Source organism: Zootoca vivipara, chromosome 2 (genome assembly GCF_963506605.1).
Source record: "Zootoca vivipara chromosome 2, rZooViv1.1, whole genome shotgun sequence".
Lineage (NCBI taxonomy): Eukaryota > Metazoa > Chordata > Lepidosauria > Squamata > Lacertidae > Zootoca > Zootoca vivipara.
Window position 1 is genome coordinate 14,568,013 of NC_083277.1, and position 7,376 is coordinate 14,575,388.

The window sequence follows — 7,376 nt, forward strand, 5'->3', positions numbered from 1 at the left end:
GTATAGAGCTTCTCCATCTTTGGCTGCAGAGAATATAATCAATCTGATTTCGATGCTGCCCATTTGGTGATATCCATGTGTAGAGTCGTCTCTTGTGTTGTTGGAAAAGAGTGTTTGTGATGACCAGCTTGTTCTCTTGACAGAACTCTATTAGCCTTTGCCCTGCTTCATTTTGAACTCCAAGGCCAAACTTGCCAGTTGTTCCTTTTATCTCTTGATTCCCTACTTTAGCATTCCAATCCCCTGTAATGAGAAGAACATCCTTCTTTGGTGTCATTTCTAGAAGGTGTTGTAAGTCTTCATAGAACTGGTCAATTTCACTTTCTTCAGCACCGGTAGTTGGTGCATAAACTTGGATTACTGTGATGTTAAAAGGTCTGCCTTGGATTCGTATCGAGATCATTCTGTCATTTTTGAGATTGCATCCCATTACAGCTTTTGCCACTCTTTTGTTGACTATGAGGGCCACTCCATTTCTTCTACGGGATTCTTGCCCACAGTAGTAGATATGATAGTCACCTGAACTGAATTCACCCATTCCCTTCCATTTTAGTTCACTGATGCCCAGGATGTCAATATTTATTCTTGCCATCTCATTTTTCACCACATCCAGCTTACCATTATCCATGGTTCTTACATTCCAGGTTCCTATGCAATATTTTTCTTTACAGCATCGGACTTTCCTTTCGCTTCCAGGCATATCCGCAACTGAGCGACCTTTCGGCTTTGGCCCAGCCGCTTCATCAGCTCTGAATCTACTTGTACTTGTCCTCCGCTCTTCCTCAGTAGCATGTTGGACGCCTTCCGACCTGAGGGGCTCATCTTCCAGCGTCATAACTTTTATATGCCTGTTGTCTTTGTCCATAGAGTTTTCTTGGCAGGGATACTGGAGTGGCTTGCCAATTCCTTCTCCAGGTGGATCACGTTTGGTCAAAACATAACTTCTCTAAGTTATTTAAGCCCCTTCGCCACGACAAGGCAGTTTGTAACACAGTTACAAAAACAAATTAACCGAAAAAGCCTCAAATACAAAAACGCAAAATAAAAAGCAAATAAAAAGCGCCAAACTTAATCTGTTCCGGAAGTCCGTTTGACTTCTGAAATGTTTGAAAACGCAAGGCACAGCTTCTGATTGGTGCAGGCGCCCTGGAAACAATAGCAGACAGTTGCATCGGACGTTCGGCTTCTGAAAAACGTTTGAGAACCGGAACACTTACTTCCAGGTTTTCAGCGTTTGGGAACCAAGGCGTTTGAGAACCAAGGTCCCATTTTAGATGCACGGATCAAGGTTTCTCCAATGAGATCTTCTGGAAATGAGCAGTGCAAGCCTGAACATGTTTACTCAGAAGTAAGTCCCTCTGAATTCAGTGGGACTTCCTGCCCAAGAACTTGGTTAAGGATTTGCCCCAGAAGGCCAGGTTCACTTCCTGTCTTCTAGACTTTTATGCTTTTCCCATACTGTAGCCTTCACGTGTGTTTCTTTTTCAGAACGGATGAGGCCACAGAAGCCAGCGACTGACAAACCACCCAAGCCAGCGACTGACAAACCACCCAAGCCAGCAAGTGGGAAACCACCCAAGCCAGCGACTGACAAACCACCAAAGCCAGAGACTGACAAACCACCCAAGCCAGCAAGTGGGAAACCACCCAAGCCAGCAACTGAAAAGGAAGACTGAAGAGGGAATGACAGATCTTCTGCAACACTGGCAGTAACATCCCTCTGACTGTCAAGGCACGCCATGTTATTCTGTTAATGCAATAAAGCTTGTTTGGAGCCGAACATCTGAGTTTAAGGATTTTATTTTCAAGCGAATGATGTCTAAGAGGCATTGGAAAAAATGCATTTTTATTTATTTCCATTCACATATTGCTAGGAAGGTCTCTCTGCGCCACTCTGCTCCCCAGCAAAAGCTAGTGGGCTTTTGATGTACTGATTTTTGATTCTCTTCTTTAAACAACACAGCCAAACTAGACATGGCGGCCTTTGACGCAACTGGCATAATCCAAAGGGGAAGTGCACCTTGTGTTGTAACTGTGACAATAGAAAAGAGGGAGTCCGCCCTTTCCATGCCCTAATTTTCTAGACTGGATTCCAGCCCCATCACTCCCCACAGAGCTATTTGCCCTGTGGGTTAAGACCAAAAGGTGCTCTGCTATGGGGCAAACAGGTCCAAAGGAACAGTTTTCAGGCTGGGGGTAAAGATCAGCAGAAAGAGTTAAACCTTACCTCTCCAGCACCACAATCCGAATTCAAATACAGCCCCACTCAGTTGCATTCCTCCTTAAGGAGGGAGAAAAGGAACTTGAGTCACAGATCTCCTTCTAGGACAAAGTACATGTGACTCACCATGCCCATTGCAGAACTTAATGGAGTACGTACCGGTATATAGGTCTGGGATATATTAGAACTGCCCCCTGTAACAATGCACAAAACATCAACGGGGTTAGATTATCTTTTACTCAGAAGAACAGCTTTATTTACTTACTAGCTGGCCCTGCACGCGTTGCTGTGCGTTAGTCTGTGAAATGGAGGGTAATAGCCCCCCTTCAGATCCCCCTGAGCCTCAGAGTCCCCAAGTCGAGGCAAGATACTGTGGAGAGGCAGGTTTCATCCCTGTGTCCCCCCCCCCGTTTTGACCCATTACGTATCCCTGCCCTCTATTGCCCCCCCTACCTCCACTTGGCCTAGTCTGGAAAGCGGCCTAGTCTGCAAAGCCAAGGTGAGATATTGTGGAGAGGGCAGGTTTCATCCCTGTGTCCCCCCCCCCCCGTTCTGACCCATTACTTATCCCTGCCGTCTATTTGCCCCCCCCCTACCTCCACTTGGCCTAGTCTGGAAAGCGGCCTAGTCTGTCTGATAATGGCCACCTTGGTGGTTTCAGTTGCTTGGTTGATGATGTCACTTGGTTTGTGGGTGTGGCTTAGATTTCACAGGAAAGGAGGGGTGGAGGAGGGTACTACGCCACTTTAGGGCGCTGTTTGTCTTGGTGGAAAACCAGGTCTACACCTGCCCAGGTGTGTGATTTGATGGATTTTTGCCCCCAACAACGCTCGGGGAGTGGCCTGGATCGTTGTGTCAAAATTTCAGGACGATCGGTCAAGCGGTTACGGAAAAAAGTGTAGAACGCAGTTTCACGATTTTTACATTTTTATATATATAGATGCCATTAAAACTTTGTCCCAGATGGAGGACCTTCACCCATATAGCTCTACAGGTGAAACTCGGAAAATTAGAATATCGACGAAAAGTGCAATTATTTCAGTAATGCAACTTAAAAGGTGAAACCAATATATGAGATAGATGCGTGACATGCAAAGCAAGATATGCCAAGCCTTTATTTGTTGTAATTGTAATTATTTGTCGTTAGGCGGGTCAATTATAAATGGAATGTAATTAATGAAACGTAATAGCAATGTTTATTTTTGTTTATTTTTTATTATTGTAATAACTATTTGTTTTATTACTGTGGAATTTCCAAAAGAAAGCATTTGTAAAAATTAAAAGAAAAGAAAAAAATAAGTTGCATTACTGAAATAAATGCACTTTTCAACGATATTCTAATTTTCCGAGTTTCACCTGTAAGTGAAAGGCTTTGTAAAGAATTTCTCAGAGGCCACGTGTAAAGGAATTCTTTCAAAGCCATATCAGCTATTGTAGTTCAAAAATATATCTGTACACAGAGGTTGGAACTCATTGTTTTTTTAAAACTTTTTAATTTTATGCATCCAGCTTAAAGCGTTCTATTCGGAATCTCAGCATTTACATTTGCTTAAATGTAGAATAGAAGAGATTTCAGCAACTTGGGTGTATAAAATTGTTTTATTCAAGTTCAATATTTTGCATGATTACACTCAAAAATGCCAGGAAAATTGCACTGCAGAACTCCCGCCATTTTCCAGGTTAACAGGGTTGAAAATGGATTTTGTTCCGGAAACAATGAGCAGGGGGGGAAAGCACTAAACTTCCACTAGATTCTTCTGGTTTCTCTGAAGTGGCTTTTACGTTGTGTGAAATAAAGCTTGAAAACAAACAGGTAAGGAAGGAATTATTGGGAAAATGGAATAAAGTGTGGGAACCCTAAATACAGCACTGGCTACTGGTTTACAAAGCCTCATACAGTTTGGAGCCAGGATACCTGAAAGATTGTCTTATCCTTTATGCACTCAAAGGATCACTGCGCTCAGGTGATCCGTTCAATCTCCTGTACCGGGTAGGAATGAGCCTTTAAATGAAGCTGCATCTACCTATGAACATCACCTCCAGTTAGATATCTGGCAAGCACTGTTTTGACTGGTGTGCTGTTGTTTTTTAAGTTTCAGCAATATTCCTTTTCCAAGAAGCCTGATAAGTGGCGATTTTTATTCTGGTCTGTATCTGTATCGGATTTGAAAATATTTTCAATGTATGCTTTTATTGAGTTTTCATTTACTTATTGTTAAGTTGCTTTGGAACGTTTCCTGGGAAGAGATTAATAAATGAAACAAACAAACGAGCAAAAAAAAAAATGCCGCAATTTGCTCTCCTCCCTTTCCTGCTAATATTCCCTACTGGAACTTTTGTTATTCATGGTATTTCATCCCCATTAATCCATCAATAGGTTGCATCATCCTTTAGGAGGAAGCCCGGTTCTCTCCCCCCCCCCCAATTGCCATGACAACTGCAAGAGTCCAAGCTGGAGGAATTTACAGTATGGCAACCAGGAGAGGCAGTTACTATGGCAACCATTGGCGTGGAAGTAGAGAGGAGATGGCTGCGCTAGGCCTCGCTAACCAAGGAAAGGGCTTGGGGAGTTGCTAGCTGTTTACCTCCTTCCTTCCTGCAGGGTTACAATTCAGAAATTCAACAGGTGAAGCTTTCCTCCCATCTCTGTGCTGGGATAAGATGCACCTGTTTGATTTCCACCTGTCACACTGTTGTGGAAAACATAGGCGATCTGCCGGAAAAGAGGTGGCCAGACTAAATGGGGACTCTTGAGTTCTTCCAGAGGCATTTTCTATACGTATCCAAGAAAAGAGCCAGGATTCCTGGGTACTTTGTGGTAAATGAGGTCATCTCTAGAAAATGTATTTACCTGCATCTGCTCGCTGTGGGTAGATGTGTCTCCATGGAGACTCCAATTATCCTTGTTGACCTGGCTTGGATTTTACCCTTGAGCGGACAGTGAAACAGCCAATGCTCTTACATCTTAGGCGCCATAACCTGTTACTACTCCCCACAGTTGATTTATTATTATTATTATTTGTATTATTTATTGTATTATTATTGTATTGTATTATTATTATTATTGTATTATTTCTAAGTGACTTACATTAAAAAAGCCATAATAAACAACATCAACATATTAAAATCCTTGTTGATAGGTGGGAAGTGGTTAGCTCACTTGAGGCAATGTGGTGTAGTGGTTAGGGTGTCAAGACTAGGGTTTGAATCCCCACTTGGGCATGAAGCTCACTGGGTGTCAATGTGCCAATCACTGCCTCTCAGCCCTACCTGCCTCATAGATTTTCCTGGACATTATGGGGGGGGGGGTTCCAAAAGGCCATGCCTTCTTGTAATGATGGTGGTGGTGGGGTGTGTGTGTTGAAAATAAAAAGCTCAACAATTTGGGGGTCTTCCTTAGAAAAGCTCAACAACTTTCGTTTTTGGGGTGTCGTGGAGTGTTAGCTCCAGGTTCTGCCTTCTTATACTTTATAAATAACTTTGTGTATGTAAAGTGTTTTTGTTTCTTTTTAGAGATTTACTGATAATGAAGAGATGGAGGGTGGTTTTGGAAATCTGAACACCATGAAATTGCTCCTTCATAAATCTGGGATTATTGCTGCAGGCATGAATGGATGTTGGGTGATTCATCGCAGAATGAGAAGCAATAATGGCAATGCAATGCTTTAGCTACAGTCCTAGACACACATCATGTTGTTGTTGTTGTTGTTTAGTCGTTTAGTCGTGTCCGACTCTTCGTGACCCCATGGACCATAGCACGCCAGGCACTCCTGTCTTCCACTGCCTCCCGCAGTTTGGTCAAACTCATGTTCGTAGCTTCGAGAATACTGTCCAACCATCTCGTTCTCTGTCGTCCCCTTCTCCTTGTGCCCTCCATCTTTCCCAACATCAGGGTCTTTTCCAGGGAATCTTCTCTTCTCATGAGGTGGCCAAAGTATTGGAGCCTCAGCTTCACGATCTGTCCTTCCAGTGAGCACTCGGGGCTGATTTCCTTCAGAATGGATAGGTTTGATCTTCTTGCAGTCCATGGGACTCTCAAGAGTCTCCTCCAGGACCATAATTCAAAAGCATCAATTCTTTGGCGATCAGCCTTCTTTATGGTCCAGCTCTCACTTCCATTCATCACTACTGGGGAAATATTTCTGAATAGGCATGTATAAAATTCCACTACTAAGCTGGAACCATATACAGTACACACTTTTCTTGGGAGGAGCAAGCTCATGGAACATAAACACGTCATTGTTTGGGCATTTGTTCCAGAAATGCAAATATGTTTTGTATCAAACTGCATTAAGAAATCCCTAGATGAATCACACAGGGATGCCTGCTTGTGTGTGCATCTGCCATCGCTTTTAAGTTCATGTTTTGTGTTTAAAGCAATATTCTTATCCAAAGGCTTTGCAAATATTACCTGAAGCTTTTAGGGGGGAAAGGAAATTAATCCTTATGTTTCTTAAAGAACAAACACAAAAAAGTGTACAGTCCTATCCCTAAAATTTTAGATTAAGAAATCCATTTTGTTGGAGCCAGTGTGGTGTAGGGATTAGGTCCTGGGAGACGTGGGTTCAAATCCCTGTTCTGCCATGAAGCTCACTGGGTGACCTTGGGCCAGCCACAGCCTCTCAGCCTGACCTACCTCACAGGGTTGTTGTGGGGGGTTAAATGAGGAGGAGGAAGAGCCGTGTATCCCACCTTGAGCTCCTTGGAGTAAAGGTGGGGTGCAATTGCAAGAAATTAAACAAGTAAACATTACCACTCTTCCAAAATATTAGACTAAAAAGCTGGGAGGGCGGCCTCGGGATTCTTGAAAGCATTTACAGTATACATTTTTTTTTCATGGTATGTGCGCCAAAATGTACAAGGGGAGCAAAACATCTCCCAGCTGTGGGCCTGGCACTTACCTGATCTCTAAACCCCCATCTGTACTTTCATTGACTCATATCCATTATATCTGCTATACAAGCCTCCATCCCTGTCTCCAATCGACCTGTCAATCCATCCAGCTATTCATCAATAAGTCTGTCCCCCATTCCGCCCCCACCTTGACAAGCACTCAGCATTTTCCTTCCACCTATCTAATTCTCTATTCCTGCCTTTCTCTCTCCCGCCGCCCCACGCACCCCACTCCTTACACCCTCCCATCCTTAGTTCATTC